Here is a 26,294-nt window from a genome sequence, read left to right as displayed (position 1 = left end):
AATAAATACAGGTCAACATCTGATGAAGTATTTAAGTAAATTATCTTAATATTTGGTAAAAGTACAGTAAGATACTATATACACGTCGATTTTCTCTTACAGTAAAAGCATATTCGTTCATTACGTCACTAAAGAAAGGTACTATGTGAACGTTGTTGACCTAAAACATTCATGTTGTACAAACCCTCACCTTGTTTCTGCCAAGAGTTTAGATGGCGGCACTTCACTAACTGTGGAAATCGAATGTAAATAGTCTTCGCTCTGCCAATAACATACAGCTACAGTCAAGAAGAGAGCAGTTCAACTGAAACTTGAAAGTGAGGCCTACTTTGGAAGGTAAGGTAAAGTAGAAGTGACTTGAAGCCTTTATACATTCAAGTATTAGATCGATTCAAAACACACCGGCATTGTGTATTTACAAGTCTATGGTTCACGTCTACGTATAGATGAAGCTGCAGTAAGGTTGTGCAACAATGAACTTGTTAATACTGAAGGTAAATGAACAGTATTATTCTGTAATCGACATTAGCCGATCTCTGATAGTTTATCATAGAGTTCCTGCCTCGTCTAGGGCACAAACGCTTTGACCAAACCTTCACTCGAGTTCTGCGCACCGTCTGCTTCGCTTGTATTAGCCGGGTCACGAGGAAGCCATCTTGGAAGGGCGCTCACACTAACACAAACACGAATGCATGCAAGCTCACGTCTTCGACTGACGGCGGGGAAAGCTTAAGCACGTTCCTCTTTTTCGCGTACAATGGGTCGAGAGAAAGAGGGTCACGATCCAGAGGGCCGACTCTACTTCCCCTAGGGTGGGGAAATTCGGTGGAGCAAACAAGTATATTCAAATTTAGTGCTGTTTGTTCGAATACTACCAAGCCGTGCTCCTTCAAAGGGCACCGAAGTATCTGTGAGATCACCAGTAATAATACATTCCTGAGATACTATATATATATATATGTATTATTTCACTGTGAAAAAAACTCCATGGCATTTATTTTTTCAAAGAAACAAGGTGTTGTTTCACGTTTGTTTCACTCAATTCACAGTTTCGTAAACCTCATTGTTGCATAAATAGTTTATTATAATATTTAGTTGTTTCGAGGATTAAAATCGAGCGTTGTTTAGAAGTATGGTTAATGAGAATCATAAATATATATTTTAATGAAAGCGTAAGGAATATGTCGGTTAAACTTTCGTTTGTTTCTTTTTTGTTTTCTTTTGTTTAGGCTAATCAAATTATTTTCTTTCTCAAATTAATCATAACAAAGTCTAATATGTTATTAAATTCAGAGTGAAATATTTGTAGAGTACTTTGTTGGACCGTAGCTAAAACTGGATGAATGATTTTAGGCTGTTGATTGTTTTGTATATTGTGATGGAGAGACGTAAGCATCCCCCTCTCCCCATCGACAGTCCCACAGTTTATAACAGAACTCTGTTAAACTATATTCAATTGTCAATACAAAACTTGTCGTAAAGCAGATATATCCCCGTATTCGCCATGTTAACCTTGCTCAAGGGCTTATGACCATATTATAATACATATGGAATTTTCGAGGTCATTCTAGCAACATCTTAGCTTAAGCTGAATATGTTGTATGCTGCTGGGGTACTGAATAGTCCGCTGTCTCTTATCTCTGTTTTCTAACTTATCGAACCCCTAAAAAAAAAGCTCTTCTTCTGGAATACAAAATATCAAATTAATAATTGTTTATCATGAATGTTATTTCACTGTGTGGCAAAAGTAACGTACTTTATCATTAAATGCACAGAGAAAGTAAGACACCACACCTAATATTGGCAATGCTTTATCAGTTCCAATACACTCCTATGAAATACAAATGAAATCACCAACCAGGTGTCAATGTTACAAACTATATTTATAGAATACACTGAGTTTTGTCCTTCACACTGCGTTACAGACTACCTACCGCTTCTTGAACGTAACGCGCAAGCGCAGTATATATGTATCCTGCTTAATTGTCTGAAATATTTTTCTATTTTAAATGGTACAAATTATTGGTATTGCTTTGTTGTTTCGTGTGAACGACTGAGAAACAAGAACAGGATGTTGTTTGTTGTTCTCAGTGTTTGTGTCAAGTGTTCTACAGTGCGTGTATTTTCTACGATTGAGGTTACTTTCCATTGTGATAAAGGTGAACATCACACTGTGACTTATAATTTCATCTGATATCTCAAGTTCGATCAACAAAGTATCCTTCGTGGTGGCTCAACGGTGAACTTGAGGGTTTATATTGTTAAAAACTGAGTTTCGATACCTGCGATGAGAAGAGCACAAATAGCTCATTATGTAGCTTTGTGTTTAATAAGAAACAAATCAACGAAATTAGTAACTTGTCTATTTACATTTAAAAGTAAAACAACAACAACAACATAGTAATAAAGAATTTAAAATATCAGTTACATTTTGTTATGACATCAGTAATTTATTTTCGAAATGAGATCACAGAATAAATATTTCAGTTCACTATGTTCCGTTAGGTGAAAACAATTCGAAACAGAAAACATAAAAAGTGCTTGAGTCTGGCTGGTCAGAAATATATATAATAAAGGTTTTTTAAAATAATTGTGTCAAATTTGTTAATTTTCTCCCTAAAGTTTACGTAGACGAAACTTATTTGTGCGAAAGTGTTTCTAATCAAATTTGTGTTTAAGTTGTATCACTGAAGTAGTATTACCGTTGTAAGAACTTCTCGCATCGTGAAAGACTCGTTGAAAATAATTCACACATGTCGTGGTCTTGATTAAAACACTTGACTGAGAACATAAAAACATTAAGTAAGCGAGTTAGATGATTGCGGATTTTGTTTTCCATAGAATATTGGATGTGTGGCTTCCCATTTCTTTATATACGGTGTAGAATTTAAACTTAAGTTACCTGCTAGCTAGACAGTCGAACATTATGATTCGAAGACGTCTTCATCGTTCATACAGATAAAAAAAATCAAATGTGGAACAAGTATGAAATGATTAACTCTTCAGGTATACAGTTGGTGGTCGCCATTAGATTATAGCGGAGATAGCTGAGTCAAGCAGTTGGATTGTGTCGCAAGTCCTGCTTTGTTCTTAATTCAACCTTACCTCCAATAACGACAGTGTGCTGTATTAACTAGCTTAAACTGGATTGTTCTCACATTGTGTAATGTTATTGAGATCAGCGTCTTCACTGAAATATATTTTTAGTTTCTAATTAGTGAAATGTTTAAGTATCTTACAAGCACAAAGTCGGCGTACTATATCAATAAGTAATGGAACAGTATCTTTACTAGAAGCATCAGAACAGGTCATTAACTATGCAGAAAAATGTGACCCAACAAGCCTCGTAAACACAACCATCTGAGAAACGACGGACTTAAAGGGCGTACACAATGAAGTAAGTCCCCTAGTCCAGGTTAACAACTCGCTAATTGACTCTTCGAAAGACATGCCGCCAGGAGTTTAAAAAAATAATTAAAATCACTTTCTCCTGCCTGGCAATCAAAGAAGGTTTTTGAAGTTGAGACGCTTTTGTGTCTACTAACCGTCTAAATAATAAGTACAGCATCATATATCTTAATTCATGGTGAGTTAATATGTAATGTTGTATCTCTGTACCCTTAGGATTCCAACTTCAGACTGCAATAAACCAAGGTTAAAAGAACTTAATTAATCAGTGTTGCTGTTTGTTTTTACAAAAAAAAAAAAAAAGTGAAACGGTATGGATGCTCACGTGGCATGAAAGAGATCATAAGAAATACAGAAGTTGTATTACTGTAACGGTAAACTCAACGAAGTAAGAACAAAAAACAAGGAAACTTTTTATAGGTAGGTTTACCAATTATACGCATACGAGGGGAGGAAACTTTCTTTCTGTTCTGGAGGAAATGATATTTGAAAATGTCTTTTGGACACAAGTCAAAGATCCAGAAAGTCAACCTGGAACCAACCAAATGTACAAAAGCATCATACATCTGTATGAAGTATAAAACACAATAAACTAAGTGGTAAGAGACTAAGGCTATAGACGACTATTTACTGCTACATCTGGTTAAGTATCCAATCCTTCTAATGCTACTTCAATTCAATTAAGGGCATGTGCTTAACAGTTTCGTTTCTTGAAAATATGCAACTTGGGGAAGAGCATGACTCCTCAATGTTAATTGGCTGGACATCAACAACTGATAAGTCATTCGGCAGGGGTGTGAAAGTCGTAAATATTAACTGCTACAAGCCATAATGCAATATTAAAACGGAGGTGTTTTAATTTTTTAAAAATTTCAATACTCTTAAGTAGAATGGTAAAATTTGTCATAGAGCAACATTGCAAATACAAAACGCACACTAGTGATTAAATTCTGAAGACGATCTAATGAAGAGCTAAAAACAATTGTATGTCATCAGTTTAAAAGGGTGAAAGTTCGCATTAGGTAGTTTCTTATGTGGTGAGTATCACATAAGAAACTACATAATGTGAACTTTATGAAATTTAAATAAACAGATAATTCAAAAGGCGATCTACGAGAGTTTGGAAATGGTCAGCTTAGTAAGTCATCTGTGATATTTATGGATAAGCAGGATTGTCACTGCTTGTATGATTCATTGTCGCTATTGCTTTAACTGCTTCACAGCTCCATGACTTAGCACTTCTGCAAATACAAATACTTGGTGAGATCAAATTAGTTTGTGAAGTAATTCATTGGTGTTTCCATACTGCTCCTTTCAGCAATGAAGATATAATAATATGCGGAACTAAATTTTTCCAGATCAGTCAATTCTCAGAAACAGCGAACTTCTTGTAATATTTGACAAATTATACAACTAAAAGAAGTTAGTTCTTTTCCATGAATTTATAGGTTTTTAAGCTGTTGAGATGTAAATATTACCATTACACTCCTGTTTAGCATTTGACAAAGACATATCACTTTTCAGTTTTTCAAATTTAAACTAGTTTTCAGTGGTGGCCTGATACAGATGACCAAAATAAAAAGGGTCATTTGCATGGATGAGCAATCTCTCCCACTGCAGCCTCTTAAGTGTAAACATTATCACCTGGCTGAATAGCATGATACAGGATTCATGCAATCCTTTGTAAGTTCGATTTGCCAGAAGCCAGATCTAGCATGCAGATTGTCAGGCTTTGTGTATTAGTTGGATTCCGTACAGTAGGTGTCTGTGAATTGTTGGCAGTAAACGTCACCAATAAACAAACAGAACACAGTCCTCTTGTTTTAAAATAATATTTTACAATAAGTCAAACGTATTTGGAAATAAAATGTTCGTCACACTGCAGAGGCTGGTTCAATTACTTTAGAATACAATTTAACAATACGAATTATTCTACTCTACTCTATTATTACAATATAATCATCACTTTAAAAATTGCCAGCATACGATTTTTATGGCTAAACTCACAATCACGAAGCATAGGTCTATTTGTATAACTACATTTTAACACGTATTTATACCATGACAGAGATCTAGAATATCCCACACACTACAAGATATTATGATATAAGAATATTCAATTGAAACAACGAGACAACTCAGAAGATTCTAGTAACAAGATACAATAATGCAATAATCAGTAATTCATAACTATTGAACTACATAACATATGGTTTGTGAAAAATTACTCAAAAAAACTTGTGATAAACTATCGCGTCTAAAAATACCCTAATTTAAAACTCACACCACATAAACTATCTAAGTCATAACACTTACATTAAACTTAAATGGAAATAATCGTTTACATCTAACAGTAAGCTCCCACCCATTCAAGAAAAAATATTTACAATATTTTTTATACTGTATACAAAGATTATTTTCAGCTCATGCACAGGGTCGACTCATACAGTCTGCACCAACATTTGCAGTCCAATATTGACATTAATGTTGAGCGGAATACGTTTGGAGGTACAACACCCACCTCACGATTCCCTCATCGTCGATTTTGCACCTTTGGATGTATACAAGGGCTGACGGTCCATCTGGATGATGCCTTCCTTCTCGTAGAGATTGTGCTGGAAGTTTTGGATGGCACATGTTATGGCCAGACACTTTTGTTCAATTACAAAGTAGTTTTCACTATTCAACAGCGTTTTACTACTGCAATTCTAACGTCCGATGCATCAGCCTGAACGATGAATGGTTTGCCGAAGTCTGGCATTCTAAGGATTGGTGAACTTCCTAACATGCTCATCAAATTCTGGAATGTCATCTTCTATGGTTGCTCCATCTTCACCTTGTTGGAGTGGCCTTTTTTGATCGGGTTAGTCAGTGGTGCAGCGACTTCAGTGTACTTTGGGATAAACTTCCTATGGTATCCTGCTAATCCCAGGAATAATCTGACTTGCTGCTTAGTCATTGGAACTGATGTATGTTATATGCATATTAGCTTCTCTTTCATGGCTATCCGTGAGTCGCCCACCTTGTGTCTAACAAAGTATAACACATTATAATCAGTGTAACACTTAGATTATCTGATGGTCGTCAGACCTGCTTCTCTCACTAAATCACCCAAACAGCTCTTTCAGTTTCTTCAGGAGGTCTTTTCATTTGGCTGTATGGATCAGGATGTTCTTCACATAATGTTCGATGTTGGTAGTTTTGTGTAACCGAGATTTCTATTCATTTCTAGCAAGGGTAAAGATGAATGCATGTTCCGATGGTCACTCATTTAAGCTCCATGTTGAACCTTGACTTTCTTTCTTATTTTTATAATCATCACTGGGAATATCAAACATTCTCTGAAGATTGTACTGTCCAATTTTTCAACGCACACTTGACGTAAGCACTAGCAATGTTCCTGGTTCTTCAAGGACACCTGTAGTGTGGTTCTTTTGTTATATTTGCAACTAGCAGTATATAAGTGATGCCGTGTTTTTATTGTTCTTCTCACGTACCTATCCAGACCAACAAACAAATCAACAGTCCCCATGAGGGAATTGATAAGTTCTTTTCACTGTATTGAAGAGCTTCTCATTTGCTTTTGAACATGATACAGTGACAGCTTATTTGTGCTTTCTTTACTATGACAATTATTATCCTACTTGTACACTGATTAACTGAATGTTTACAATTACAGAACAGCCAACATTTGGACAAATAAGTTTTTGATCAACTGCACCGTGATTTCAGGAGAGGAGAAAACTTTTTCCTTGTTTTAATTCTATCACAGCATCAGATTGAAAAATCCACTGTGTGTACCCATGACATAACACATGTACAGTTCACTGTTTTGTTCTATTGCTCAGTCTATACAGCAGTGAATTGTCTTTCAGCAGAAGTCTGTCCCATCTGATGCACAAATAAAACTAGCTAACAACTTCCATAGCAAGCACATTCCTAAAACCTCAAATCTTGAACCAATATCAAAGACAACGACCTTCTTTAAGTAAATGACACTGCCAATATGGAATCAAAGACATGCCTTTCTACTCACATCTAGTTTGTCATTACTTGATAAAATAAAGTCTGTGTTAGCTAGCTAAAGTGGTGACTTTATCATAGTGTATGAATCACAATGAGGTTGTGTAAGTTCTTGGCTATTCCATTAATCAATGGAAATTAAAATTCTTATTCGTATTTCATCACAATCACGTATTATGTGATGCCAAACTAATTATATCTAAACCAGCCACAACGCCTTTGGGTACAAACGAACAATTGCATTTACTTAAGCTGATGACCAGACCCAACTCATGCTACACAAGTTAAGACTAGCCAGCGTTGCTAGCTATAGCCTTTGCTTGCTATTGTCTTTCTTCTTGCATATGTTTGGCACTGACTGGAACGTAATTTAGATTTATTGATCCTGACTCATTATATGATATGGTGAGCTACAGTTAAACAGGCTCCATTTATTACATTCCACTCATCTTTATGGAATCTTTTGCTTGTGTAATGGTAGCACATTGTCTAAAAAGGCATGTTCTGTCTTTGAAAACCGTGGTGACTACTTCATGAAACTTGTCCATACCTGCCTCAGATCTGTCAGACAATATTTATGCCAAGACTTTGGTGTTGCCTTTGAGTATTATGGTTCTTGTGGAACAACATTAGCCACTCCAGCAGCTTTTGTTAGATAAAACGACTCTTATACTGTGTGACGTTATATGGATTAACTCATTAGCTGATGTTATCATCATCCAGTTGTCTGAGATTATGCATCTGAGCGCCACAAAACTGAGTATTGAAATTTGCCCTATTAATTGCTCAGTTCCCTCCGGGATCAAACCTATGGCAAAATATGGATAAAATGTTTTAGAAAATTGTCCAGGTCGTCTTTCAATGCCATTTCAAACACTGATGGGTTAGATTTATTCATATAATCTCCACAGTCAAACATTGGCATAGGTGTGTTATATGAAATATCTTTATTATTGTTTGCATATAGGCATTCTACTGCATATGCAGTTGTTGCTGGTTGGAAAACGTATGTAAAGATGGTGCCCTCTCTCAGCTCACAAGTCTCATGAGGAGTGTTTTAGATACTGACAATGCATAAGATGATGAGTTACCACTGATTTATTCACGATTACACTTCTATATCTCTTTAGGTATGTTTATTTCTACTTTGACTCAATTTATTTCTATTTAGTTTAACAAAGAACATTTCAGCATTACCGAATACATTTATTAGAGAATTGTCTATTTCAAATGCTACAAGGATTGTTCTTTTTACAGTTGCTGATTAGTATCTGTGAAGCAGAACATTCTGCAATTTCATTTAAAGATCTGAAAGTAAAATTCTTCAGCTTTTTGCATTAGTTCCGACCGAGCGAGAGACAGATTAAGAAGTTAGAAAAATGACTAGATCTTTTCATACAAGAGAATTATGAAGAGTGAAATATAATAATCTAGACCTGAGCAAAATATATAAACAGTTAACATTGGAACTTATAACGAAGTTAAAGCAAAGTGACTGTGTCTCTATGTAGAGACCATGAGTTGCATGATCGTGCACTGGTCCCTGACACGTCATATCCTTTCTTTGCTGCTTCACCCGATTGTGTACGAACTTGTGTTTATTGAGGTACAAGCTTACTTTAGACACAATAACAAATTAGTGTCGAAAATCTCTGACACTGACAAATCTTTTTTATTTGCGGAAAATACATTACAACATAAACGGACACATACATACTAAACATGCAAATTCAATTTAAAAAGTATGTTATTTACACCTTAAATAGAGTTACTGTTCTGTTCAAAGTATAAAATATCTTTTGGAATTGGTAAATGACTTGATCAAAAAAAGTATTGATTTTGCATTTAAACATACTGTGCCTGAAAGTATGTACCACTAAATGGAAAATTAGGAGAACAAGTATATAAATAGAGAAGCTCTGTGTCTGTAAATAGGTAAACACTTCGTAAAAGACATAATCAGTAATATTGTACGTTTATGCATGAATTTCTTACCACAGTGAAACTTACTCTAATTGTGAATTATTTTTTTAAAAACTTATTTCGCACAACCTGTTACACAAATGCAAACCTATGATTTATGTAAGAATGCAAACACTTTGAAAATGGATGAAAGCTTTAATACTACAAGTTTAAGCTTTGGTGAATTCGTTATCTTGGTGACACGCACTTCAGTCATGCATTTAGTTTTTCAATATACGTGGTACGTGGTATATAATAAAAATGTATTTCAAAATCAGTAAATGGATTGGTACAGCTTTCAAAGTTATTTTAATAAATTATTGAATAAAACCTATATTTTTCAATAAACGTTTGTCTCTAACAACTACAGTGTATGTTAAAAAAACAATTTTGGAGATTATTCATGTGATTGTAGCCCATTTGATCAATAGCTTCCATTGCAAAAGACTCAATTGTAATGATGTCATGATCAAAGCGCACCACTACTCCCTATGGACTTTTTTTTTTTTAAATACAGAATTACATATATATTGGATATGGCCACTTTAATGCTATGTCTTTGTATGAATTGTATGCTGGAGATAATCCTTAATTACGTAATGTATTAGTGCATCGGACGCGTAGCTGATTTTTACCTGTGTTCGTGTAATGTCTTCTGTTACAATTTTCTTACCACACTTTGAAAGTAGTTCTGATACCTTTCAATCTTGAGATTGTGCTGATTTTGATTTTTATATAACTTTTTATATAAAAATCGTTTTAATCTAACGTACTCAGTTCTCAGTATTCATTGGAGCTGTTACAGAGAAAAAGATGAGGACGAACACTTTCAGCTCCCCTCCTATGAAATAATCTCTTTTATAGAGGTCCACATGAAAGTGAAGATAACACCTAAGTACCTACACATACAATATATAAAAGATCACGGTCCGGCATGGACAAGTGGTTAGGGCGTTCGACTCGTAATCCAAGGGTCATGGTTTCGAATCCCCGTCACACCTAATATTCTCGCCCTTTCACCAGTGGGGGCATTATAATGTGTCCATCAATCCCACTATTCCTTGATAAAAGAGTAATCCAGGAGCTGACGGTGGGTGGTGATGACTAACTGCCTTTCCTCTAGTCTTACACTGCTAGAATAGGGACGGCTAGTGCAGATAAACCTCGTGTAGCTTTTCGCGAAATTAAAAAAAAACAAACAAACAATAAAAGATCACAACTGAATTGTCTTGTAGTATTAGGCTTATGAAATGTGTGTTATAAACCGAATTTTTGAAGTAGTGTATTATGCATGCTATGAAGGTTTCATGTTTTCCCTGAAAACAAAACAAAACACCCTTACATAATACATAATTCACAAATAGGTCTAAATGAACATTATTTCACCAGCCATTTCACCAGCACCACAGAACATTATAAGCATGTTTAAAAAGGGGATGTATATTGTGTGCTTCAAACTTAAAAGTTCGTTTATAGTTCTATTTATCTGCCTCCCAGTGGCACAGCAGAATATTTGCGAACTTACAACACTAGAAATCGGGTTTCGATACATGCGTGGGCAGAGCACAGATAGCCGATAGAAACAAACTAACAAAATATATTTATCTATTTACATATAAGTACCTTTAAGAATTTTCTTTCACTACTAGACGAATATGAAATGTTGAAACTGAAACATTCTCTCACAAGTATTAATGACTATAACATGTGCACTGCATTTTCAAACAATATCTCACAGGTCGGTAATCACAGCCAATCAACTTGTACAAGATATTAATACGCAGACCAAATCACTTATTTTTACTCTCAAGCTTTTTAATACTTGTATTCTTTGTACAACTGATCCATTGGTGTAATGTTTAAACCCACCCACTTATAAGAACACACACACATATTTATTTATATATGTATATTGCCATATCCATATGTCACTATAATATATTGTCCAACATACTAATAGTTTAAAACAGACGTACTATGGGTGATGCACAAATTAGGTTGTATTAATTTAGTAACTATATCATGTTACGTCATACAGAGTACTTTAATATCTTCATTACAGTAATATGTTGTCATATAATTGCCACCAGATTCAATTGATTTTCCTTTTTCAGACGGCATAAAGTGAATAATTACTAGGAGAATTAATCTAAACTTAATTAATCTAAACTAAGACTTTCAATTAAAACGCTCCTACGCCAGAATTAATAATGTATATCAATATATATATGTATACATATTCAGCGTTAACACACTCACTACACAGCAAACATGTACTCTGCCCCATTTACAAGCAGTGCTTTATGGAACAATGAATTATATTTCGCCTCAAAAATCATCTGGTAGCTCCAATAGCAGTTATAACATACCTCTTTTAGCTGAATGTTTTGTATTTCAAGCCATCATTTTCAGTTTAGCAAATTACTGATAGTCTAGGGATTACATCAACTAACACTTCCTTTTTAAATACATGTTTAATAGCCATCATCTGACATAGTGAAACTCTGCTGAAGAGCTGGAACAGTAAGGGTCGTGAAACCCTTTCAGACCAGTTGATCCTTTAATACAAGAAACTATTACATACAACAGGGATTCTCAGTATGTTTCACGCGTACCACTGGGGGTGCATGGAACTAATGTCGGTGGTGTACATGATACAATTAACATAAAAAAATCATAAAATTTTAAAATGTACTATCTGAGCTTTCCACGTACATATACTTATTATTATTCTCACTTTCACGATTCTTTTACGAGCTTTAAAAGCAAGAAACATCATTTCCTTTCACTTGTTTATTTATTTCAACCAAATGGCTGTCCTGTTCACCGATATTCAAGTATAAACCACAAATACATTTTACCTTTTAGTACCAACAGTTAGCTCAGAAAGCTAGAAATGTTACTTCCCTTCCGTTGTTGATCTCTGAACCACACTGCCATTCTAGCTACACGATGATCAGGTTTAATCCCAGCCAGATTGATTGGAAAGCCTTCATTGACAGTTTGACCAAGTAATGGAGTTGTCTGCCGCATTAAATCTAGTACTTTCTCATTATGCTCGATCTGGATGACCAATTAAGTCCTTTCGTTTTTTCTCTCCTCATTTTATGGACCAGAGTGGGTTAAAACAGTGCTTTTGTCCTCCAACGATTCATTGATATTCTAATGGTTGAACTAGTTCACATGGATGTATTGGTAATGCACATATGTAGTTGGCTGACTTGATCAGATCACAAGAAGAGATACTATCCAGACAGAGCTGAACAGCTTATATGTTGTTGAAATTTACAAAGCCAAATCCATGTTTCGTATTGAATTAATTCCCATTTCCCATACTAATACATTTGCTTCTTTACTTTCTTATCACGACTCCTCTTCTGTTATGTGGTAGCCTTTCCTAACTATTGAAATTCAAACTCGTACACATCAACTGATAGAGTCCTTAACCAGCCCACATATGCTTGTACATAATACGTCATGTTTATAGGAAGCAAAATATCCAAGATGGATATGAATATGTTTGATAAACTCTCTCAAATAATTTTCTCCACTCTGTTACTAACTCTTCGCAGTTGTAAGTTCTTTGATTTGTGGAAAATATCTTATTTGTAACAATGAAACCTATCTAGGAATATTTCTGACGTGGTGGCATTAGCAGCTCTTGCACAGTTTTGAAGTCACTGTAGTAACGAATTATGGGTTTTGCCAGCCGAACAACTTGTTGAAGCTAATAATATCTGGTGTCTCAACTGCATGCTCAACAAACACTTGAATAATTCATCCTAAATGATATTTTCGACATCTATTAAAGCGTTACCCTGCGGACAACCTGCAATTTAAAACCCTAAAACGATCAACTTTCCTAATTATAGAAGTGTGTGTGTGTGGTTTGTATTAATTTTGATTTCACACACACACACATGTGTAACCATTGGTCAATTGACTACTTTGTTTCGCACTGAATGTCAATTTAAGAAGTTTGTTTGTCTTGGAACAAAACCACATTGGGCTATCTATTGCAGTAGATTAGGGGACAGATTGAATAACATTAGTCCATCTGCATACTCTCCTACTTTCCAATTCTTCAACCTTATTTAAGATATGATAATTATTTTTAGCGTCTTTCATCATTCCTATAGTTTCTCTGATATGTATAGGTGTTGTACCAATAATTTAAACCAAAATAAACGTTTTCCCCACTGAGTGATATGGTTGGCATGCCTTACATGATATGTAGTGAAAATTAAAAAAAATATTTTTCATATGTTCATTTATTTTAAAATTTAAAATTATTCTAGTTTCACTAACGTTACACAACCACATTCACATCCAATTTTATAAAATTGAATACCTGTTGTTTACACTGATTTCATACATCTAAGTATGATGTAATTTGACGTCGAAACATATAAAGCGTCTGTTTTAGAGCATTGATGGTCTCTGAATAAAGTTTTTAATTGTGTAGTTAAGAAACATTGATAATTGATAGTTTAATTGTGTTTTAAAACTATAATAAATGTTAATATTTTATCTACAATTCATACATAAGCAGCCAAGTGTCCTGCAAGATATTTGCAAGCAAGCTTTAAATTTAGCCTTATTTGTCACACGAGTTTCCATAAAATCAAATATTACTATAGCTGTCACAGAAACAGAACTGGTTCTCATTGAATCATCTAGGTTTAGCAGCTACATCTGTGTTATTGCTTTGTGAGCTCAGGCATTTGAGGCAACTACGAACCTGAAATGGTTTAGGCCCTTGAATGATGGAAAGTTAAGACTTAAGAGTCAGTGTTTCCTGTCAATGATAGGAGTGCTAGGCATCCTGCATCAGTTAATTCCTTTGTTGTACATTTGTAGCACTAACAACAACATAGGCTCCATTGTTATAACTACTGAGATCCTAGTAGCAGATCGGACTGAAATGTGTAACCAGACTACACTAAGTGGCATGTCACTGCAGCAAGTATTATCACATTTGACTTTTAAGATGGTTCTAGTTGTTGTGGCATGCCTCTTCACCATAAAAGTCTTATGACCAGGAAATTATTGATCATTTATTAACCATGTCCTTCCCTGTACCTGTATGGTATAACCGGCTAACTGTCACGGCTACCATTAAAGATCCAGGTAATGAGTCGGTCTGCTCTATAAGTAACAAGATTATCTCTTAGAGGGCTTGATGAATTATCAGGAACGATTAACATTCAAGAAATGACGTTACTGAGAAAATTAATAATGAGTCCTTTAACCCTGCATTGTTCGTGGTTTGCAGCTCCTCATAATAATACCTGTAGGATCTTCCAAGTATAATGAATATACACTGTAGTATTTCTTGTTGTGGAATAACTAGCTCATTGAGGAATTTATCGACAAAACAGGAATTTGCATTTAAAATGGATGATGATATTTTATATATAAGAAGAAATATACAAAAATCATCCCAATCAATAGAATTAATCGTTTTTTTTATTCTGAATTTCATATTTAGGAAATGTGGAAAATTAAGAGAAAGCACAAAAAAATGAACGAAAGTGAAAAATAACATAAATGCATTAGGTGCATTAGAATAAAGAAAAGAAAACTATTGCTAGGGAAAGCTTTACTTTTCAGATTAGTTAACCATTATGAAGACCAGAACTGGAACTAAATTGAAAAGTAGGGAAATAAAAGGAATTATAAGCCATCATTGAAAAGCAGGTAAACATTATTTGACAATAATTATATGTTCTCCTATGATAGTCAGTTTGGTAGGCCTACGGTAACAGACCAGTGAAAAGACATAGACAATTTAGATTTACAACAACTATAGAGGTGAGAAAATTAGTGGTCCATTTCATGAAAGATCAAAACAGGCTTATGTACTATCTGAAGTTAGACCAAAGACGTTGTCACAAGTTTTTTAAAAAAGGCAATTATAATCTAAAATTCATAGAAAGGTACAGTTGTAGTATTCAAGAAACATTTGGTAAATAGGTAAATAAATTAAATATCAGAATAATATAATCTTCGGAGTGTATGAAGGTATTACGTATGTTGAACTGGGTCACATGCAAAGAAACAAAGTTAACATAATCACTGATCCAAACAACTGACATTATGATAAAAATTATAAGATATTGCAGATATTTTTTTACATTCATCTTATTTGGTCCATTTATGAATTTCAAATCATTTTGCCAAGTGCAACTGATGAGTTCTCGTATTCAATGATAGATCTTCTGCTCAGAAGAGCATATGATATAAAAACCACAATAGCCCAATTGAGAGGGGTGTGAAAAGTAAATAATCTGTACTCTAGAGTGATTTTAACACTAATATTATGATTTGTTTCAATGCTTCACCAGCAAGCACCATTTAAAACCATAACAAATAATTTGTCAGTGAAAATAAAAGAACATCTCTTTTCATTTGTTTAGCCAGTTTCCTGTAATTATACAACATGGATACGGCAGGACTGTCGTTTACGGTTAAGTAGAACCAGGAAGAGTTTGAAGAAAATAATAGCTTTTCTTGGTTGATCTTCAAGGTTCCGCTCTGCTAACACTTTCTAGAAGGTTATACTATATGCGCTGGTCCCACTGCTAAAGAAAGGAAATAAGATTTTTCTGCATGTGTATTTTGCGTATTTCAAGTACGTCAGACGTCTCGATACATTAACAAACTACGGGTGACAACGTTAAGATAAAATTAGCATTATTCACAATTGCGTTTATCCGGTTCACGTAGAAAGTCTAAACAAATAAAGGTGTGTGGTCAAAGTTTAAAAAAATAAAGAATACTCGTGAATAAATATAAACATACAGTAATAATTTTGAACGAAATGAAATTCATATTCTGCGTATCACTAAATTTATTATATTAATTTACTACGCAATAGCATATTTACAATTATTATACTTAACCACTGTCCAAAATACCAACTTTTCACAGAAACAAATATCACAGAATGTGGCCTGACATGACGTGGTGGTTCGAACAATCTACACACGATCTATTGGTCGGGAAACCAAAACCAAGTGCTAAACATGCTTATCTTTTTAACCGTGGGATCATTATAATGTAACTGTCAATCCATCTATTCATTGGTAAAATAGTAGCCCAAGAGTTGACGGTGGGTGCTGCCAGCGGATTGATTTTCTTCTGGTCGACAATTAAATATTAGGGACTGCGGCAGATAGCTTTAGCAGCTTTGCCATAAACAAAACAATAAAAAAATGATGCTACAAAAATATTTACTGGAGACATTAAAGGAATATTTCTTAATAGAATTGCTATTCACAAGAAACGTAGTACTCTGCTACATAGCAGTAAATTTACGGACTTACAACGTTAAAATGTGGCTTTGTTTTACAACAAACAAGCAGAAATATAAAATAAGGTTAAAAATATAAATGGCCGTCTTTATCATTTATACACAAAACACTTGTGTAACGATGAGTCGAAATTGTGTCGTAGGAAAAAAAAATCAAAATTTTGGTACGTTTTATCTATAAATAAAACGAGGGTAACAAAGCTAAATTTGCTATAGTATTCACGTGAGAGAAAAATACAATTACAGACATTCAACACACATCATAGATATGAATACAAGTATTCAAATCTAAATCATAAAGCCAGGATGTCTTTGTTTAACAAAAAAACGACAGCAAATTGTTTAATTATTGAACGAATCTTTTCTCTAAAGATTGCTAAGAATACTTAAGATTTTCACTTTGACCACAGAAGTTAAACTATTCTTCTTCTGGTATTGATAGTTATGCACCATCCCCAAAAGGAAAGATGGATTTATTAGAAAAGCGGTATAAAAAAAAACAACAGGCCTTTGGATGTGGTCAACTGTAATTAAGCCTCATTTTCACGAGGGGTGTGAAATAACTCCCTCAGGCGATATGCTACAAAAAAGAGGCATACTGTTGAAAGGTGCCACATACTGAACAAGTTATATCATTATATAGCAGAATCTGTAACAAAGAAAAGTGCAAAGAACCTTGGAGTTAGTCCAAAAGAATTAACAGTTGGAATGGATGCCTCCAGCAACCATTAAACTAAGCTACCATTGAGCTATAGGTACAACATACGGCTACTTCTAAGAAGTTTGTAAGGTTTAGTTATTTACCTTAATGACTTGCACAGTTTTTAATTAAAGACTGCTTGCCATAACAGATCACACACTGATAGCTCAATGGCGTAGCTTCTTACAACATATAAAAAAAACCCTGGTGAAGTAGAGGGAAAGTATTAAAGCTTCTAAAAACCAGGCTGATATTTTCCAAACGTAAAAAAGAAATTCACGTGCATAAGCTGAAAAAAATTTATCCGGGAATCTTTTATATCCTTCCTATGCTTATCTGGTTTGGGGGGAAACGCATGATGAGATTGTACAATAACAAAACAAAAACAAAAATTACGAATGTCTGTACTATACACGCAAGCACATACGAATATATTATAAGTACCTTTATTTGTTATTATAAGCCATATAAAGAACATTTTAAGGCAAAAATAAGCTTTATTTTCTGAGAAAATGTTCGCGGAAGAAAAACTAATTAATGCAACAGGAGTATCTTTCAATATATGTTATTCTCCAGGCATCCAACATGTATATATACATACATACTACTTATAGATTGATACGTTATACAAATCATGTTTTGACACTACACATTCATACATATACATAAGTGCGTGAGTCTTCACAGTGAGAGGGGTTGTCCGGGCAACTAGGTTTATGACATGAAGGATAGTAAGTAATGTGACCCCAGTGCTGCTAAATATCACGTGCATACAGTCCCTGATGCTTTGATGTCTCCATTACATTAAAATCATCTATTCAAAAGCATGTAAACTTCTATGAGTTACGAGTTTTTGAAACGAAAGCAACTGACCCCAAAGTTTTATTTTCAGCAGCAGATACCATCAAATCTTAAAGATACCTAACTTACATAGCGTATTTCGTATAATATACGTAATTTATATTTAAAAAAATATCTGGGCTGTTCTTCGATGAAACTAAATGAAATTTATAGCTTAGTAACTCTTTTCTGTAGTTAAATGTGTGTGTTCTCTTATCGGAAAGCCACATCAGGCAATCTGCTGTGTCCACCGAATCGAACTCCTGATTTTAGCGTTGTAAACTTAGACTTACCGCTGTACCAGCGGGGGATCTGTAGTTAACTATTCCCTATATCAAATCCGTTCAGTGTTCATAACGAATTTTACCAGTTAAAACTGGCCTTGATAGATATTGTACAATTCTGTTTTTTTACTGGGAGTAAAATTTTACATAATAACTACATATATTATTGAAGTGTTGGCCTAAGATATGTATAATTAAACAATACGCAAGAGATGAGAAACTACTGAGTGGCTTTTCATTTACACATATATCAAGTTTCTCATATTTCACCTACAGTTATAAGTTCAAATCACAGGAAGTAGGAATTAATATATGTGTGATTTCATTTCAATATTTATCGGCTTCCATGCTTTCTGATTCCATGTTTTAGCCCAGTCATTCACTCACATCTGTATAATCCTTCTTGAGCAAATAACGTCTTGAGAGACACTAGAAGAAAGAATTCAGACACAAATTAACAAGTCAACACAAAGGGTTAAATCAGTTATTTTTTCCTCATTTTCGACAGACACTTTTCTTCAGGTAGTATATATATATATCGTGATACAGAGAAGTTAGTCTACAATAATGTTGTCAGCCGAAAACTACGCAAAAATATTTTTCAGTAATAAGTCTGTATGTTAACTTACTTTTCTATCAGAATTATGCAATCCTTTTATTATATCATTACATCATATCAACTTATATTATTATGTTACTGGTTAATTTAAAGCATCAAATTATTATCTTTATCACTGGTGAGAGTTGCCATTACACTTACACCTAGTTCTCTGGTGGAACTTATAAATCAAGAGACAATGGCTTTTGAAATAAATTGTTTGTACATACTTACAAAAGATTTTGCTTTGCGGTGCCGTCCAATTTTCAATTATAATTCGAGACCAAAAGAATTATTATACATATAAAAAAAGTTTCAAAGCATTTGGGGTTAGCTCAAACGATATCAATTGTATAGCCCATTTTGAAAATTGCCAGACGGCATTAGAAATATAGAAGCAGATATTAAATTATTTGGAACGTTTGAGATACTTTATGCAACTATTATCGAATTTTTAGCATTTTTAAAGCGATAAAAAAACAGTATTACATTATATTTGGGTATATTAATTGATAATGATTATTTTAATATTATGTTTGATATATAAAACATTCTGCACTGTTTATAATAGATATCTTTGTAATTATTTTTGCTGTAGTATTCGATAGGTGAAGTCACATTGTACCATTGATCTGTTTTTTTTTTTTTTTAGTCGGAGTCCATAATCTTGCATTGGTGAAATTTAGTTTATGGAAACTCAAGAGAAATGTGATATATCTTATAAGTAAATTATAATTAAAGGATATGAGTTAGCGAAAGTTTATATACGTTGGTAAACCAATGGTTTCTTTGATTTTGAAGTTCGCGCAAAGTTACACAAGGGCTATCTACACTAGCCGTCCCTAACTTAGCAGTATAAGACTAGAGAGAAGGCAACTAGTCATCACCACCTACCGCCAACTATTCTTTTACCAACGAATAGTGGGATTGACCGTAAATTATAATGCTCCCACAGCTGAAATGGCAAGCATGTTTGATGTGACGGAAATTCGAACTCGTGACTCTCGGATTATGAGTCGAGCGCCTTAACCACCTGGCCATGCTGGGCCGTTAAACCAATGGATAACTAGTTTTATGCACTTTTTGAGAAATTATTAGATAATCTATGTGAGTCATTTCTTTGTTAAGTGCAATGGACCGTCAGTGATGTTGTAACCCGTTACTAGTACTTTAGACATATCGTGGGTCCACTGAAGTATCTGGATTGCTAGCAGTGATGAAAAAAAAAAACCTGTTAATTTTACCCTTCCATAAACAGAAAAACACATATCTTTATGAGGATGTATTCAGGTAAAACGACATGTTTCAAAACAAGATGTAGAAAGATCGCAAACTTGCGCCAATCTTTACATACTGTCATAATTGTTCAACAGAGCTCGTGCCTGATTTTTCTTGCCTTCCTGGAGTGAGGTCATATTTCTTTAAAAGAGTGGTTTATTCCCTTCAATACGTGCGTTTGAAATTATCACTGACGTAGGTAATTGAAGATTTTGGAATTCATTTTAACTTGAAAGTGTAGTATCTTTTTGATTCTATCTTCATCTTATAGAAACGTAGTTCTACCTTGTTCTTGTAGCCAGTTGCGGTTAAGAATTTAAAAAAAATACCGAAAATGCTTGACAAACATCAGGAAGTATTGTTGTTTTGGTACAAAGCTACACAATGGAATATATGCGCTCAGTCTACTGCGGGAAATGGAACCCCAGATTTTAACAATGAAAGTCCGTAAACTTATTTCTGACTCACTGGAGAACTCAGATGTGCATCGCAGAATAGAACCTGGATCCTCTGAGTAAGTTTGAAGAAAGAGACCAAACACTTAATACTTGGTCCATAATACGAGAACATAACATTATGTACGGGTTTCTATTGTGTCACCCCTCTCAGTGTACATGCACCACCGATGCCATTCTACAACAACATATGGGAACTCAAAATTATTATCTGACCTGCTATAAGAAAATACCTCTCTTTTTCCTTTATTCAACAATCTTTCCCAGGAGAAAGCGCACATAAACTCATAAAGGGCGGGCAGAAGAATAAAAAAGATTTAATCAAATTTTCGAACCAGCGTTCTATAGTCAAAATCACACATAGAAACATGTATATGAGAAAAACTTTGAAAATTTTGAGTATACTGAATTATTATGCGATGTTTTGAGATTTAATTAGTCATTTTATAAATATTTGGAAGCTTTATTTTAATATTCATATGCAGCTCGGAGAATTTAAGTTGAGATTTTCAATACTTTAAAAATTTAATGTTTTATACTAAAAGTTTAGATTTGAAGGATGTACAACTTCATCAAAACATATTTCAACACATGGTGCATCACAGATATATTTCTTAGTAGGGCGTATGTAAGTTCTGACGTTTTAACAAATATACAAATGCAATAATGAAATTGTATTTAATTTACTTGTGGTTTAGTTTAAGATATAAAAATATTTATTCTTGTCTTTTTTTATTCTATAGTATACAATAGCTGCAGGTTTAAGGCAAGTTGAAAAATAGACACAAGCAATGTATTTTGCAAGGACGCAATAATTCCTCGGCTTTTTAGTTCTTAACGTGAAGTGAATTAGGAAATGTGTAGCCCATCTGTTCTTTGTTTGATTATTTCTTTCCCATCAACAGGTTGTTAAAAAAAAACATTTTCAGTGCTTGTGGCGCACACTATGTACTGTTTTCTGCCTTTTGGTGATCGTTAAGTTCAAGTTTACCAAAAAAAATGATGACAGACGCTGTAAAAAATATAATTAATCTTCATCGTGCCAAAAACGCCAGACAATGAAAGGCTAATAACAGTTGGGTCCTCGGAATCCGTATTTTTGTGGTCTTCTCATTTGACAGCACAACTTCGAAAATTTCAAGCACTTTCTGAAGGAATAATTATCGTGTAGATGGTACAACATTCCAACGTCAAACTGTCGAAACTCATGTCAAATTTACTTCGTTCACTTTCTGGACTTACCTGCTTTAATGTACGTGTTGATCTTCAGTTTAACATGATCAAGGATCTATTGGTTCTGTTATTTGTTTTCTCGAGGTGGATTTTGAAGGTTATTGCTCGCCGAACTTGCTGTTTAAATGCGTTAAATTGCCTTTCACCACATTTTGTTTAAACAGTAACTAGTCATTAACTGTGGAGGAAAACATCTCCCGCTTTTTCTTTTTTTTTTGAGTGATAAATAAACAGCTTTATAATATTTTGTTTATATAAACATAAACAAGAATGTTCTTGATATAATATTAAGAAACAAGTCTATGTTCCCCATTTATCACAACGATATAATAATGAAGGCTGTTACTATAAGCCATATAATATAGCATTCCAGTAGCTCAGTGGCAAATCTGCAGGCTTACGACGCTACAAATCAGGTTTCGACAACTGTGGTGGGCATATCACAGACTGCTTATTGTTTAGGTTTGTGCTCAACAAAACCAAAACAAATATATATTTAAAAACGGCTTGTATGGGTTGAGAAAATTCTAGGTAGAGGAGCGAACAACGTTTCGACCTTCTTCAGTCATCGCCAGGTTTACAAAGAAAGAAAGAGGTAGCTCTACAAGTGGGTTTTCTAGTCATCAAAGATTAAAACCAAAACAAACCATCTGTTCCCCATCCAGTGGCACAGAGGTAAGTCTGATAGTTACTAACGCTAAAAATCGGGTTTAGATACTCGTAGTGGTACAGCAAAGATAGCCCATTGTGTAGTTTTGTGCTTAACAATAAAGAAACGAACTGCATATAACAAAGGTTTGTTATCTTGCTCTAGCATGCGTGCATTGACAATCAGGTTGAAAATTCCAGTATCAAGACTTCAGAAATATCAGTACGATAGCAGAAAAGAGAAAGAGTGATGTGATACTAAAATGTCTGCTTATGGAACACATAATACTCCTGTGACTCTACATGAAGACATTGACTTAATTTTGAATTGAAATAACATAATAGTATAAGCTTTGGTTCTACACTTTAGAAAAACTAACGTCCGCATGCTGTTGTGAAACTATGGACGTTAAGCGTGGTTACGTCACAAGTCATCCGATGACAGTACGAGATTCATTGTAGTGTATAAAATATAAACTGATCAGACAGAAAAAAATTGTATCTGACAACAAATCTGAGCTCTGATAGGCTTACGCTTGTTTCAATAAGTGTGTGAAACAGTATTAAAGGATTGATAAGAACATTCGTTGAAAAAAAAAAACTGTCACGTGCACTGGCAACCTCACAGGTAGAAGTGGTAGTGAACGAGCAAAACATACAGTAGAAAACGTTTTGCAGAGTTATAAGTTAATTTCTGACCTGACTGAGTTAAAGAGAAGAAGATAAACGTGATGTAAACCGAAGTAAAAGGTAATCTTTATCTAATTACAACATAAGTCAACAGCGAGACATTCCTGTTCTTAACAGAAGGAATCATAGACGAAGAGGTTTAACCACCAAACAAAAATCACAGTATGGCCGTCTCTTCGAAAAAGTGTGTGATTTTCATGCAATTATAATAACTTATGAGTGAAAGTGTAGAGTAATATGTTATAATATGTCAACCACACTACACTTGCCATATCCAATGCCGACGAGGCTTTTCACTCAATATAAGGGTTCGTCAGGTGAGCTGCACTAGGAATAGACAAGATTGTGGTAGAAGCATTATTTAAATCATCAACTTCTATATAAAGTAAGTAAGTTGTTCTGGTCATCCATTAATGAAAAAAGGATGAATATAACCTATAGGTGCCAACAAACGTCTACAGTACACAATGCATGACTGTAAATTACAGTCTTTATGTGAGAGAAAGTTGAATAACATCTCTGGAGATTGACTTATGGTAATAAGTAACAAGAGCGTCGTGGAGTTATATATTTTCCATAACCACCTCCTTTTGTTAAGTCTGTACATCTGCCATTACCTGCACATACGTGAAAAAATGTTCACCAGTTTAAATCAAACTTTTACATGTTACCCTTCACAAAGCATCAATAATAGTTATGTACGTGATTTCTCGAGTAGCTTAGTAGTAAACCTGCAGACTTACTACATTAAAGTTTAGCTTTCGATACTTGTAAGGGGTAGAGCACAGATACTTTACTGTGTAGCTTTGCGCTTAACAACAACCAAACATTATATATAAAGAGATTTATTTGAAACTAGTACCGAATCAATCACTGTGTAACAATTTATTGTACAAAGAATTATTGTTAGTTAAGGATAGAATAGTTCAAAAATGATCATCTGATGACTCTTGTAACCTACTTGGAATATTTTAAGCACACTTCAAGTACATAATAATAATAATATATAAATTATAGATAAAATCGGTATTTTCTACTACCTTCGCTCGCGATATGTTGTACAACGCTTTTTAATTCTTCAAAATATTATCAGTGATGACTTCAAAGATCCACAACGTTAATAAAAGTTTGACATTTGTGAACATTTATTTTCGTGGGTGTACAAGTATAATAGCCAACAATACTTAACTGACTTTCCCATTGACTTAGATTAGGATTTGTATGGTTAGCCATTTATCCTCTCTGGTGACGTTAAATTGACCATTATAGAAATACGTACATAATCTGTTATGGGGTGAAAAAAGACAGGCTTCAGCGTAGCTCAAAACGAACTTGTATTGTAAATTTTATGTATTTTTCACACGTATTTTCTCAACGTAATGATCATATAATTGTATATTCCATTATACGAGACAGAGATGTCCATTACCAATTTACACTGTGTATGAATCAGGTAGGGTTTGCTTCATACTATTTAATATCAATTTTTTTCAAGCATATCCTGGTAGTTAGCATGTCGGATTAAGGTTCCGTTATAAAAAATAAAATCACATTACGCACTTTGGAATCATGGGTGTATTATAAGAGTAAGGGTCAAATCCTACTATTCGATTAGAATAGCCCAAGAGTTGTCAGTGAACGTTGTTACTTATCTGCCTTCCCTTTAGTCTATCACTTCAAAATTAGGGACTGGTAGCTTTGTAAAAACTTCAACAAACAATCAAATGCTTTGCTTTAAGAAGATCAGTAGATAATTTTTTTAAGTTTTAATTTCCCACTTGTGTTATCGTTTATAAAAGCATGAATATTATAATTAAACCGTTTTGAAACGAAATGAACAACAGGACTGAAATCACAGCGTACTTTAGTCTTCGTGACAACAATTACTGAATTAGTTCTTTGAACATGCATAATTAATTACAATTGCAAAACATCAAGATCTCCAAATTTAAAGTAAACAGAAATGATGGTCTTTCTTAACATATTTGAGAGAGCCGTATTTAGCAGACAAAATAGTAGCACATAATCTGCATGCCCCCTTGACATTAATATAATTTCCACTGTAGATCAGTTGTAAATGATATTTCGGACGACCCTTTCTCTCGTTTTTTTATTTTTGGGGATGGTATTCAATTTTTATACCACTATTTGTTGTTTTTTATGGGGGGGTGTACTCTGCACATCTTAAGTGCGATTCTGCAACTTATCCTCTTCAGTTCATTTATTGTTGATAAGAAAAGAAAAACAAGAAAGAACAGGACAGTAACAAAATGATTATATTGAACCGTTTATTTAAATCTATTGTGACATCGCTATGTCCAGGCTTATATGTTATTTAGCATAACATTATTTTGTAACACAAGCAATAGTTTTTTTTTGTTTTATTTCTTATGTCCCTTCTATTTTCTCTACGACAAGCTATCTTTCGGTCTACTTCTGTGGCCCCCAGTTGGCATGTCTGCGAACTCACACCGCTAGAAACCGGATTTCGATACCCGTGTTTCTTTGTGCTTAATTCCAAACAAACAAATGAACTTCTGTATCTTCTTCCAATTGGCCTCCAGCCAATTGCTTGTTTAGGAAATCTATTCTGTTTCAATCGTAGAACATGCCTATAGTATCTCCATCTATAAAAATCGATCTTTTCCATGATTGGTTCTTATCCAGTTCTCTCCGTTAATGTATTTTCAGTTATATGATTAGACCATCTGAGCTTCACCACATTTCCTAAACAATTAATATCTAAACATCTTTATCGAGACTCAATTTTCTCTAATCCTTTCCATGGCTCGCAGCCATTATAACAAATCTGAAAAAACACGAGCTATTGAACAACTTAAACTCTTCTTAATAAATAAAC

General features: G+C 34.1%; 1 protein-coding gene across 7 annotated transcripts in view; it reads right to left on the bottom strand.

Annotated features, from left to right (window-relative positions):
* Positions 1–26,294, bottom strand: part of LOC143238907 (interference hedgehog-like) — a 115,667-nt gene that overhangs the window by 72,760 nt on the left and 16,613 nt on the right. For 6 of the 7 annotated variants that reach the window (XM_076479551.1, XM_076479555.1, XM_076479552.1 and 3 more), the window contains exon 1: positions 191–3,705. The exons of the other annotated variant lie outside the window; for it this stretch is intronic. The gene's annotated coding sequence lies outside the window, so the exon portion shown is untranslated. Of the gene's footprint in view, positions 1–190; positions 3,706–26,294 lie in introns of those variants that run through there. 7 annotated transcript variants of the gene reach the window in all.

The sequence above is a fragment of the Tachypleus tridentatus genome, chromosome 13 (genome assembly GCF_004210375.1).
Source record: "Tachypleus tridentatus isolate NWPU-2018 chromosome 13, ASM421037v1, whole genome shotgun sequence".
NCBI classification, from domain to species: domain Eukaryota; kingdom Metazoa; phylum Arthropoda; class Merostomata; order Xiphosura; family Limulidae; genus Tachypleus; species Tachypleus tridentatus.
The sequence above is the reverse complement of the archived record's forward strand: the minus strand, read 5'-3'. Positions and strand labels throughout refer to the sequence as shown.